We start from the raw sequence: 14231 nt of genomic DNA on the forward strand, positions 1-14231 counted from the left end.
TGGGGCCCCAAAATGACAGTTCCACCTTTCCACCAGGGGTATGGGGATGCCCCTAAGCACTACCCAAAGATTGGTTTTGGACTACAAACTGCTCAGGACAATTTCAAGGTGGCTAGCTAAAATGGTCCAGCCTCACAGTCTACTCTAGCCAGGACTTGAGATAAGCCCTGCATTTTCCTGTTACACAGAGACTGGGTAGCTAATGATACAGCTAGCTCTTTCAGGACTTGACAGTTATCCCAATTTTTTTCTTTTCTAGTTCTCCTAAAGATGCCTTCACCCCCAAACAGCAGGAAATAACTTTAAGAACACAATATCCACATTCCCAAGAGGCGGGATAGGTAGTCTTTGGTCATTCAGTGGGCTATGAATATTTGTCATTGTTTAGCAGCATGGGTTACAAGTTGTTATTGGTAATGGTTAGGGAAGAAGCTGAACAAAGGAGATTAGATTCAGGTATCTTGTTCCAAGAAGAAAAGTGGGAGATATAGAAATGATATTATAAAAGGAGAGATTATTGAATCTAAGTTTAAAACAAAAGAGCAACTACTAGTCTTACATATTTTATATTGGTAGGAATTTTTGTATATTGATTCAAATTTGAAGTTAATTTTGTTAAATTGTGCATATGTTTCTACTTTGTTTAAGTTATGTTTGTATATTGATACAAATTTAAGGTTTTTTTCTTAGAACATATCACACATATGTTTCTACTTGTTTAAGGCAGTGTACCTAAACAACTCACTTAACAATGTAAATTTCTAGTCTTTGAAAGTTATTATTACAAACTATTTAGGATAATAAAGAAATTCAGGTTTTTAGTCACTTATTACAATCAAACTTGTAGTCCTGTTAGGTATATTTTAGTGATCTAACAGAAATATATTTTAGGTAGATAGGTGATCTTCAAACACTTCAATATCTACAGAATTTGCTATTTAATATGTTTTAATAATATAAGGTTCTTTTTTTATGACAACAAGACTTGTCTGCTCCTGGCAGCATCAGTCTACTTTGGAGAAGATGATGGGAATCAAAGAAACTCCATATGGAGTTTATTTTCTTCATTGCAAAAGTTAGCTACTGGAAGAGAAACTGCCCTTACCTTGACTTCTGACAGTATGCTGCCCAAATTGGACAAGCAGGACTCAAAAGAAAATGACTGCTAAACTTTGCCAACACAAGATAGGACAGCCCTTCAAAATTTCCAGCTTCTTAGACTAGTCTGTTGGATATTCTAGGCCTGTACGCCAAAGATGGGTACCCCAACCTTACAGAGGAACTTTGAGTGACTGTCCAGGCAACCAGCTGTTTCTGTCATTTCTTAGTTCTGGAAGTTGTTTGCTTTGCCCTTCCTGTTTACTCAGGTAATATTATATCCTTCTTAGGTCTCTGATGGAGTTGAAGACTAGATAGTTATAGATTTTCTTGTTAATAAATTCAGAAAAAAAATCACAAAATGTGTAACGTGTATAAAAATGAGACTTAAATGGGTAGTTTTAGGTTGGTAATGCAGGTTAGGATAGAAAGTGAATCAGATGCAACACTTTTGACTCACCAAGATAGGACAGATAATAGAGTATTTTCTCTGAATTTGTCAAATAACAATGGACTTGACATTGTTAATGTAATCATTGCCTGTATGTATTTGTATATAGTTATTGTACTTATTTGTATATAGCTTATTATATTAGTTAAAACCTTCGCTTTTTATCTAGACATAAAGGGGGAAATGTTGTGCGATATTTTGTGTTTTAACAAATAAAGCTTGCTTGGAGTCAGAGGGCAGAGCTTGCCCCTGATTAACTATAGCAGTCTAGAGGTCTGTACATAGAGGAGAGAGGAAGAGATAAGGTGAGGCAGAGACAGGATTTTGGGCCTTTTGGCCAAGAAACTAAAGAGGTAGGAAGCAGCTTGCAGCTGCTCCTCTGTTTCTCTGGTTTCAGGTTTTCACTCCAATATTTGACTCCTGGTTTTTATTGGTAAGATTAATTAGATTTATGCTTCAGAAAGTGATTTAAACCCCAAGGAAAAATTAAGTACATTCCCTTCTCCAGATGAATGAATGTGTCTATTACTGTCCCAAGGTCCAGGTATAAACACAGAATCATTAGTAAAGCTAACAGGAGCTGGATTCACCCAATCTATAAGTTGAAACAAAGGGGGATATCTAAGTGCAGTTCAGAATGCTCTGTATTGAAGTGTTTTCGGGCTCTTGGCATCATACATTCATTTCAGGAAAAATTTAAAAATTAAGAGTAGGTAAGGAAAGTGCTAGGCTATCCCTTGGAGCTCACTCCCCTTTTATTTTCTAATAAGTACTGTTTTAATATTCTATGTGTTCTTTCAGTTATACCCTCGCCTTGAGGATTGTAAGAAACACAGGTAATATAATTAATATTCCATTCTTTACAGAAGTTCTTCATTTTTATACTACTATAGGCTAGTCCAGTTTTATTCTAAGTAGGCCTTCCCACAACACAAAAGTTTGTATAAGGGAAGAGCTACAGCAGAAGCTTTCTCGGAGGATGCTTGAGGTACAGACCAAAGAAATTTAGACTATGTACCAATGCAAACGTGCAGGTATGGCATCTGAGGCACAAGAGGAAGATGAATAACACCCATTTGCCATAACTCATTAGTGTTTTAACCTCTGGGATTAACTCCAGCTGTACGACTCTGGCAGCATAAGGGAGTACAAATAGGACATTCCTGCACTATTTTTCTCACTTGTCTAAGTGCTATTGTACATGAAGTCTATCAGAGTTAACATGTGGGCGTTGATGTTCCTGTTCTGTAGAAGTAAAAATAGGGCAAGTCAATGCATAAGCTTGCTCATTTCCTTCTGCAATATAACCAGAGGGTAAAGAATGCATGAATATGAGTAATGAACGAAGGATGTGTACAGGCTTTAACCAGATGTTGTAGTTCCTATAGTAATGAGAGCATAGCAGGATGTAAAGATGAAATTAAAACAATTTCTATTGCTGGAAATGATCCTACAACATAAGCAAATTCTAAAATGATATTTAAGGGTTTATGAATTAAGCATTGTAGATGATTCAAAACAGCCAGTTCCACCTGTTGGGCTGGGGAAAAGAAGTATTAATAGATTTGTGACTGTCTGGGCTATGAATCCCTTCTATACCTTTAGATGAACATCAGTAAAACAAATATCTGCCTGTAGAATCAGAGAAGGCTAGACAATTTTGTAATCACAAATTCAGCTTGCATGAGAAAAATCCCAAGCTTGTCAGCTGGAAAATGATTTCCTATACTTCCATGGTACTCTGCAAATAAAATTTAACAATCAACAGAGTTCTGTAACACTCTTAAAAATGGTTGTCAGAACTGGGCAGTGGTGGTGCACACCTTTAATCCCAGCACTTGGGGAGGCAGAGACAAGTGGATCTCTGTGAGCTCAAGGTCAGCCTGGGAGGGTCATACTGATCTGAGTGGCCTGTGCTATTATTTGAAGTCATGCTGATATCTGGGCTTGGCCATGTCTGGGTCCATGGCCCTACTACAGCAGTTGTCTGTGATGATGTCCATGGCCCGTGTTATCAATGAAGGCCCTGTGGTTGCCTGGGATGTGTACCATCATCTAAGGCCACCTTGGTGTCTGAGGCCCATGCTGCAGCTGGGGCCATACTGATCATAGTGGCCCGAACATTGGCAGAGGGCCATATCTGGGTCTGTGGTCCTACAGCAGTCTGGGTCTGTGTTGATGTCTATGACCCATGTTTCCACCATGGGCCATGGTAAAGCTGGCCTCTGTGGCTAGGGCACCCAAAAACTGTTTCTGCCCCTTGTGGGCCCCTCATCAAGACACCTTTCCCCACTCCTGGAAGAACTGGCCTCAGTGGAATCAGGAGAGCTGGCTCTGAATTTTGGTGGCCCTGGAAGAACAGCTTCTGACATCCTTGCCCATCATCAACACCACAAATCAGGCAAAACCTCATGTTCTTTCACAGATTTGTCAATAATAATAGGGAATTCAGGTTTCATCAAATCCATTGTCAAAGGCATATCCTTGCTGAATTTCAAAGATGCACAGGGGTCTAAGGGATAAAGCTCAGGGGTAGAACATTCGCTCAGCATGTACAAGGGCATGAATTCAATCTCTAGTTTCAAATAATAATGTTAACAATAATAATATTTGTAAAGAAGCACAACAACTTAGGCTGTATTTCCAGTTCTCTTGTGTTTGTTGTTACTGTTGTTCTTAAGAATGTTCATTTGCAATCTGGGTGGTTACATAGGATCAAAGCTACAAAAGTCCCCCAAAGCAATTCTAGATGGTTCAATCAGCCTAGGAATACCATAGGAATTTTTTTTGTCTTTTTTGAGTTTGTGGTGTTCATGTTTGTAGTCATTGGCCTGATGGAACCTGCCGTGGTTTGAAAAAAATGGCTGCCATAGGCCCATAAGGAGGTTTGGCCTTGTTAGAGAAGGTATGATGGCCTTGATGGAGGAAGTGTGTCACTGGGGGATGGGCTTTGAGGTTTCAGGATCTCAAGCCAGGCCTAGTGGCTCACTGCCTCTTCCTGCTGCCCGAGGATCCAGATGTAGAATTCTCAGCTACCTCCCCAGAACCATGTCTGCTTGCATAACACCATGCTTTCTGCCATGATGATAATAGACTAAACCTCTGAACTGTAAGCTCCCCCAACTAAATGGTTTCTTTTATAAGAGCTTTCTTATTGGATGTTTCTCTCCTGCAGGCCTGTTTCCAAATACCCAGCAGCCACTTCCCAGATTACTGCACAGAGGCTTAATATTACTTATAAATGCTCAGCCAATAGTTCAGGCTTATTAATAAATAGCTCTTGCATCTCTTGCATTTTAAGTTAACCCATATTCCTTATTTATGCTATGCCATGTGGCAGTACTTTTGTTGGCACGATGCATTCATCTCCTGCTCCCTCCGTGTCTGACTGGTGACTCTCATCCTGCACTTCTTTTCCCCATTATCCTGAGTTTAGTTGCTTCATCTATACTTCCTGCCTGGCTACTGGCCAATCAGCATTTTATTAAACCAATTTGAGTGACAAATCTTTACATTGTACAAGAGGATTATTCCATAGCATAGCTATGTGGTCATGTGTCTCTTCACAGCAATAAAACCTAACTAATACAGACCCATAGCTCATAACTATAAGAACTATATTCTTATATATCTATATTATCTATATTCATATATATATATGTATATATATACATATACATATATATATATATATATATATATATATATATATATATATATATATATATATATATAACTATAAGAACAATTCACAAAGCCTCCGGAGTAACATCTTGTGTAAGACCACAGGAAGCAATGTGTTCTTCTGGGCTTGAAGACTTGATAATGTGCAGAGACTTCCTAATGAACCTAACATTACCTTGAGTCTGACCTCCCACACCAGGCACCTCTGTTCAGCTTCTGTCTTATTCCCACCGTGACATTGGATATCAGTATTTTTAGATAAATGTATATAAAAAAATAAATGTGGTTCTATTTCTACTTCCTGTAAGGATAACATTATCATATTTTCCATATGAACAGAGACTGTCTTGTGCCCATATGTTCAGTACCATATGGTGCTGCGCCGGCTTGAAACCACTAATACGGCACAAGAGCAAAGAGATTTAGGCTGAAATATTTATTGTGCTTTGCAGCTTAAAGTTTTTGAGCATTACAGATCTTAAATTAGCTTTCTACATATATGTCAAGGAATGAACTATAAATAACTAGGAAAGCTAACTGTGCAAGAGCAACTTTGGGTAAAATAAAAGTAATCCAGTAGTATTTAAGTTTAATGTAGGCAAGATTTGAGAGGTCTTGAAATCAGAGGACATTTTAGTGGGTACACAAAGAAATCAAGCTGGGAAACAACATGGCTAACACAGATGCAGGGAACATTCCCTCTAAAAATTGCTCAAAAATTAGATTTGGCAGAGTCGCCAGGGTGGGGGTTGAGATAGGGTTTCTCTGAATAGTCCTTGGTAACATAGAATTCAATGTGTAGTTTGGCCTTGCCTTGAATTTGTAGCAATTCTCCTGCCTCTGCTTCCCTAGTGCTAAGTTTACATGTTTGCTACCATGCTTGGTGAGGATCAATTTCTTTTTTAATCCTGGCTGACCTGATGTGCGCCACTACACCCAGCTTTAGTTAGACATCTCCAGCATATGTTCCACACTGTATATGCCTTCATGAGTGCTAGGATTATGGACATGTGTCTCCAATCCGATTTATATGGTACTGAGGAAGGAACCCAGGTTATTCCGCATACCAGGCAAGCTCTCTAACAAACTTAGCTACATCTTCAACCTGATGGAGATTCTTCTATGTATCAGTCACTATGCTGGTTCCTAGAGAAGTAAGAGATGACAGATGAATGCTTGACCTCAAGGAGTTTACAATTTAGTGGGGAAGGAAGACAATAATTTTTAAATCACTTATAATTAGAAAGCTATAAGTAGAAACAAGTACTGCTAAAGAGAGAGATTATTCTAGTTTGCTTTCTATTGCTGTGACAAAATACCCTTACCAAGAGCAACTTAGAGGAAGAAAGGTTTTATTCGTCTTCTAAATCCACTCCGTAGTTCATCCTTGAGGATAGGTAAGGCAGGCCCCTGAGGGCAGGCCTGCTTGCTATTCCACACAGTATGACCCCTGACCAAGAAACTCATCTGAGTCAAGGGGTACAACAGGAATCATGGAGGATGCTGCTTTCTAGGTGGCTCGAGGATTTGCTTATGCTTAGGTCCATTTTGTTTATTTACTTATTTACTTTCTTTCTTTCTTACATTTTTTTAGTCTTCTAGCTTTTTATACAGTTCAGGTGCCAAGGAAATAGCACCACCCACATTTTGTGCTAAGCCCTCCTACATTAATTAATATCCACGTCAACCCCTCACAGATATGCCCACAGACCAATCTGATCTAGGCAAGTCTTCAACCGAGGTTCTCTGAGGTGTCTCTAGGCTGGGTTGAGTTAAAGCCAACCAGGACAGAGACTGACTGTAAAAGGAAGAACACTGGTTTATAATTCTTTTTTTTATTAGACTCTCCAGATTCATCCTTCATCTTTCTTGGTCTTACCTTGTTCCTGAAGCTTCATGCTGGGTTTGACTTAAGAGACACGTACCAGTAGGAGAGGGAATGGGAGACAAGAGGAGCCATGCTCTTTTCTTTCTGATTGAGGGTTCCATTCATTTCTTTTCTTTTAAAGATTGAATCTCTTTGGGCTCCAGGAGCCATCTTCTTACTCCGCCAAAGCTCGGGATGCTTGGTTCTCATATCAGTGAATATTCCCTTGCTGAACTCACTAGTGCCTGTGACGTCCTCTCTTGTCAGCATTCTGATCTTGGCCAAGACAGGAAGTGGGGAGGGCTGCTGGTAGGAAAAGGAATATTTTTGACAGAGGAAAGAACATTTCATGTAGGGAAAGTGTCTGAAGAAAGGGCAGCTGGAATGTAGAGACAGATGAAGGAAGGGCGGAACAGAGGAGGAGGCTGATGTCTGATCATAGGTCAGAGGATAAAATAAATGACCTCCCTCCTCCATGTGTGTCTCCCTTTGGGGAGGGGTGCTGCTCAGCATTTGGTGAGCTCCTCACTTTGAGTCTTGCTTGATGACCAGCTGTCCTCTTATTGCAATGGTCCAGCGGATAGTTCGTGAGGCATGAGAAAGCCAGGGGTCATGGTTAACTCTCAGTTTTTGCTTCCTAAATTACATGAAGGCCAATTGTTTTATTTAAATCCTTTATTGATACCAAGAACTTAATGACCAATCAAAAATTTTCCTTTCTTTCACGCTTTAGTAGATGAATAAACATTTAGAAGTTGGCTGACAAACTGCCCATAGATTTTCTTCAGCCCCACAGTTGAGTCAGGTTAGGCCTTTGGTAAAGAGCCCAGGCAGTCAGAGCCACAGAGTTCAGCACTCAGGAGTCATTGTCTTCAGCGACACACTCAGGACAGCACTGCACTGATGTGGGTAGGAGGAAAGACACTTGAGGCAAGCAAGAATTGGTGTCCCATTTGTCATGCAAGGGCGTTGCTCCCAATGCATAGCTGGTATAAAACATTTTAATAAGCAGTAGTTAGAGACTGACACACAATATCTCCATTCATGAGAAGGTTCTTTGTTTTCTGTAGAAGGATTGTTGTACAGGATTCAAGTTAAGCTGCTGCTACCTTTACTTCTGGGTCTGCTCACAAAGGAGTTTCACAGCTAAGCTTACTCACTATTTACTTTTCTTCAAAGAAGGAGGGGGCAGGAAGTGTTGTGGGACAATGGTTTGTACCCTGTCAATCGTATTTAAATAAAATGCTGATTAGCCAGCAGCTAGACAGGAAGTAGAGGTGGGGCAATGAGAATTCTGGGAGAGGAAAGCTCAGTCTGGAGTTGTGACCCAGCCACAGAGGAAGCAAGATGTGACTGCCTCACCAAAAAAGGTACCAGCCACATGGCTAACATTGACAAGAATTATGGGCTAATATAAGTTAAAGAGTTAATAAGAAGCCTGAGCTAATAGGCTAATTGGTTTATATTTAATGTAGACCTCTGTGTGTCTATTTGGAACTAAATGACTGTGGGACCTGGTGGGACAGAAACCAGTCAACAAGGGAGGGTCACGGGACCCTCACCTGAGTGGTCAGTCACCTTCCCAAACAGTTGTATGTTATTATGCCCTATCACATGTAGTATTGGGAAAGAGCTAGAGGATATAGGTAGGGATGGATAAGGGGAACCAACATCCCTGCTGCTTTAAAGTTACCCATTAAAATTTTATATTAGTATGGTTTTATTTTATTTTTTAAAGGACGTAAGATTTATTTATCTATTTATTTATTTATTTTGGTTTTTTTTGAGGCAGGATTTCTCCATGTACCAACCCTAGCTGTCCTTGAACTAACTCTGTAGAGTAGGCTGGCCTCGAATTCACAGAGATCCACCAGCCTCTGCCTCCTGAGTGTTGGGATTAAAGGCATGCGCCACCACCACCAGGCTATTTATTTATTTATTTTAACATAATTCTTTATTGATTCTTTGGGAATTTCACATCATGCATCCAATCCTGCTCATCTCCCAGTCCCTCCATATCATTTCCTCACCCCATGCAGTATGTCCCCCAATTAATTAGAAACAAAACAAAACAAAAAAGATGAACAATCCCCACCCCAATCTTCCATCTCTCCAACACCTCTTTATTCATCTGAGTGGCATCGGGAGCTGTGGTGTGTCACACAGTATACCCTTTTGTCCAATCAGCACCACCCACAAAATGTTCATTTCAATGAGTCATTGGTCTGGTTCAAGGCATCTGGCACACCGTTGTCACTGGACCCTCAGGAAAGCTCCTCGCAGATATCCCACTGTTGTCTCCAGTCCTGGAGTCCTGTGGTCACCGTTCTGCAGGACCACTCCTTTTACATTCTTCAGCAGGTCGTAGGTGGGGTAGACGTTAGGGAGGGTCAACTCAAGGCCAGGATGTGGGTCTGAGTGGTAGGTGAGCTGGTAGATCTGGGCCACTGGAACCACCCCCTTCGGGCAAGGTGTCGTGAGCCACACATTTGGGTGATATCTGTTGGGGTCCAACCTCCACGGGTACATTCATTCCAGGGTAGGGGTGTGTGCATTAGAGATGTTAGGCAGAATAAACAGATACAAAAGAGATACAGAGACATAGGATAGTACCCGGAGGGCAACTCAATCCACCCGTGTTTATTTTCCATAGGCTTATTTATATACTCCAATCCAAAAATGGGGGAAGAAGGCAAAAGACTGCTTTAACATGACATAAAGGACAACCAGAACAATTACTTGCTTCAATATTTGAGGCCTCAAGCCACTATTTCCTGAGTTAAGCATTCTGCTGTTTTAGGCAGGAAATGCAGTTACTACACCTTAGACCAACTACGCTGCAGGCAGCCACTCCCTGGGTCAAACCTGTTTTTTTTTTTTTTAAAGATTTATTTATTCATTATGTATACAACATTCTGCCTCCATGTATGCTCACATGCCAGAAGAGGGCGCCAGATCTCATTACAGATGGTTGTGAGCCATCATGTGGTTGCTGGGAAATGAATTCATGACTTATGGAAGAGCAGCCAGTGCTCTTAGCCTCTGAGCCATCTCTCCAGCCCCCAAACCTCCTGTTTTAAAATGAAGGAGCAGAATAGGATTGAATTCTCTGCCCTTTAGTCAAGGTGGAGCAGATCCACCTCTATGGGCCATCTTAATGTCCAAAACACCAAGTCACCATACCCTAGGTCAAGATACATTCTTTGTGGCCCACCTGCTGTCAACAACTTTGAAAGACTAAAAATAGGCTTAAACTCCCACCTTTAGTCAAGGTGGAACAGGACTCACATGTGTGGACCCCCACAGCAAGGAACAGACATTGGAGCCAGCTCTCCCATACCCATGGTGAGGGGTGGGGCCATTTCTCCCAAGTGCAGGAGCTGGTTCTCCCATAGGGGTATGGGGTCAACTCTTACTGCAGTGTCCAGCAAGGGTCAGGGCCAGCTATCTCAGGTCAGTGGGGGTTGGGGCAGGCTCAGTATGGCCTTTGGATTTCAACATGAATGTTCCTATTACACCCACAGTAACACAGAGCATGGATATCATCACAGACCCTAGCTGCAGCAGGAACACAGAACCAGGCATACCCTCGGCAGCAGCTTGGGTGTAGATATCACCATGGCCCTGGGTGGCTACACAGACCACCCATATCAGGATGGCTCTGGTGGCAGCAAGGCTCTCAGGTGGTCTCAGGTGGCTATTCAGATGCCAAGCATCTGCTCATTTCCCAGTGACATCAATCCAGACCCTGATTGGTGCTGGGTCATGGTGGCAGCCTGGGCCCAGATGACACCATGGCCCCCTATGGTAGTGCTGCCCCCCCAGCTCAAACATGGCTCCAGTGGTGGTATGGCCCTCAGATACCAACGTGGTCATAGGTTACAGCCTAGATCCTGGGCATCCTTGTGGCCTTTGGTGGTACCATAGCACATGGACATCAATACAGACACTGGCTGTAGGCTATGGCCCCAGGTGACAATTAGACTACCTAGATCAACATGGTCCTGGAAGTAGCACAGCCCTTGGAAACCAACATAGCCACAGGATTTGGCCTAGATCCTAGGCATCCATGTGGCCTTTGGTGGTACCACAGGACATGGACATCAACACCATGGACCATGAGAGGACCATGGACCAGACATGGTCCCTTTCAGCATCCCAGGCTTGGACATCATCATGGCCCCAGGTGGCAGTACAGGCCACCCAAATTGACATGGCCCCCATAGAAGAGTGGCCGTTGGACCCCAACATGGCCCCAGGTAGTGGCCCAGACCTCTGACATTGCGTTTGATAGTATCATGAGTCACAGGTATCAACACAGACCCTGGCTGTGGTAAGGCCATGGACCCAGACATGGCCCTCAACAGCAGCCTTGATACCATGACCCTAAATGTCATCATAGACCTCTCATATTGGTATGGCCTGGTGGTGACATGGCCTTTGTGTGCTAAACTGGCCACAGGTTGCAGCCTAGATCCTGGTCACCCATTATCTTAGTCAGGGTTTTATTGCTGTGAAGAGACCATGACCATGGCAACTTTTTTTTTTGGTTTTTCGAGACAGGGTTTCTCTGTAGCTTTGGTGCCGGTCTCGGAACTAGCTCTTGTAGACCAGGCTGGCCTCGAACTCACAGGGATCTGCCTGCCTCTGCCTCCCGAGTGCTGGGATTAAAGGCATGCGCCACCACCGCCTGGCCATGGCAACTCTTATAAAGGAAAACATTTAATTGAAGTGACTTATAGTTCAGAGGTTTAGTCAATTATCATCATAGTATAGGACAATCTAGTAATAAGGGCGGCGGGGCTGTGTTCCCAGCACCCCGGCCGCCTGCTCGGCTAGCTTATGCCCCAAAATAATTACACGGACGCTGTATTTTTTTAATCACTGCTTAGCCCATTTCTATCTAGTCCTAACTGGCTAATTCTGATATCCCGATCAACCCATCTCTAATAATCTGTGAGCACCGGTCTTACCGGGAAGATTCTAGCCTAAGTCCATCCTGGGTCGGAGCTGGGGCATGGCGTCTCTCTGAGGCATCTGCTCAGGAGAGGAGAGCTGTGAAGTCTGAGCTCACTTCCTCTTCCTCCCGGCATTCTGTTCTGTTTACTCCACCTACCTATGTCCTAACCAATAAAATGGGCCAAGGCAGTTCCTTCATTAGCCAATGACCTTCCTCCATCAGGACAAGGCAGTGTACAGGCAGACAGCACTGGAGAAGGAGCTGAGAATTCTGAAAGCAACAGGAAGTAGACTGAGATACTAAAAGTAGCTTGAGCATAAGAGATCTCAAAGCCCACCCCCACAGTGACACACTTCCTCTGCCAAGGCCATACTTCTTAATACCACTCCCTATGAGATTATGGGAGCCAATTACATTCAAACCACCACACCCATGCTCCTGCCCTTAGGACTCTGGATAATTAAAATGAACTCATTGGATCTTTTGGATGGGCCTCGGAGGAATCATATCTCAGTTTGTTTTGGGGTCTTTCAGAGTAGGGTAGACATGGTTTATATCTTCCAGGCAAGGGGTTTTAGCATTCAGGCTTTTGTTTTTCCTCTGAATTGAGCTTCTGCACCCTCAGTTAGATAAATTATCACTCAAATTCCATGTTGTCGGCCCTTAGTCTGGAATATAACATGCAGAAATGGTAAAACCAGTGTTTGTTTCTTGCCGGTGTTCACAGCCTCCTCAGTGCAAGTCAATCTGTATTTAATCGTTTCCAGACACAACATATTTACAGCTAATGTCACAAAGCTTCTATTTATTCTTTATCAATGACTCTGTAAACCACTAATGCAACACACACACACACCACACACACACACACATACACACAGGGTTCTAAATGCATGTTGCACGTCACCCACATACTGATATTGATTCAGCTTTTACTATAACCTGTGAAATTAGTAGCTGACCCCATTTTACACATGAGGGAATTTAAGCCCTAATCTGAATCCAGATGCATCTGGCTAGACTTCTGCCAAACCATTGTATCACAAAATCAGCCGACTTGTCTTTCATTTCTCTATTCTGGGGTCTCTCAACTATGTCATGTTTACAGTATTTTGGAATTAAAGACATCTCTACTTAATGGTGACAAAAGCATAAGAAAATATATAAGAAATAATGAATTGAAGAAATAGTTAAAGAAATCTAAAATTTAAGTCACTAAAGGAAATTATGGGCATCTTGTCTATCTTTACTTATTTAATGCATATGGCTGTTTTGCCTGCATGTGTATCTGTGTACCACATGAGTGTCTGGTGCCTACAGAGGCCAAGAAAGGGTGTTGGATTCTCTGAGACAGTTGTGAGTCACCATGTGGGTGCAGGGAACTGAACATGCTCCTTTCGAAGAACAGCCAGTTTTAACCACTGAGCTATCTTTCCAGCCTGCACCAAATGCTCTTCAATGAGTCTTCCCTTTGAGTAGATTGATGAGCACTGAGAAGATGGCTTGGTGATTTCCACTCGTCTAGAGGATCAGAGTTCAGTTCCCAGCACACAACCACCTGTAACTCCAGCTCCATGGGATCTGGAAATCTCCTCTGGCCACATGTATGCACAGACATATAAATAAATCTTTAAAATAAGGAACTGGATTAGGAGCCTTTTTAAACATCAGGAGTTTGCTAATGCAGTAAGCTGGATGCCAAGTTTTTTCAAGGTTGAAGTAGGAGGATCACAGTGATTTTGAGGACAGCGTGGGCTGCATAGTGAAGCCCAGGGAAAGCCTGGGGTATGAAATGAGAGCGTCTCTTAAAACTAAACAAATGAAAATAAAATAAAATGCCAGTCATTTCAGCACTTGGCAGGTAGAGGCAGGATGAGCTGGAGTTCAAGTTTGAGGCCAGGCTGGAATTCTTGAGCCTTGTCTCACTCCTCCATTTCTATTGTTGCTATGAATTATATATATTTGGGCAAATAATTTAGCATATCATCTTAATCATCTGTCTTCTTAGGTGGTAAACTTTACTATATAAATCACAGAAAACATTAAGGGTTCTGGGGCATTATAGAAGTGCAGGTGTTACTTACTTAGGGCTCTAGAGGAGGCCAGAAATAGGAGAAATAAGACCTGTGTCCCTATAAGCAGACCACTGTCAGAATGACAGTTTTAATCAC

Source organism: Microtus pennsylvanicus, chromosome 12 (genome assembly GCF_037038515.1).
Source record: "Microtus pennsylvanicus isolate mMicPen1 chromosome 12, mMicPen1.hap1, whole genome shotgun sequence".
Classification (NCBI taxonomy): domain Eukaryota; kingdom Metazoa; phylum Chordata; class Mammalia; order Rodentia; family Cricetidae; genus Microtus; species Microtus pennsylvanicus.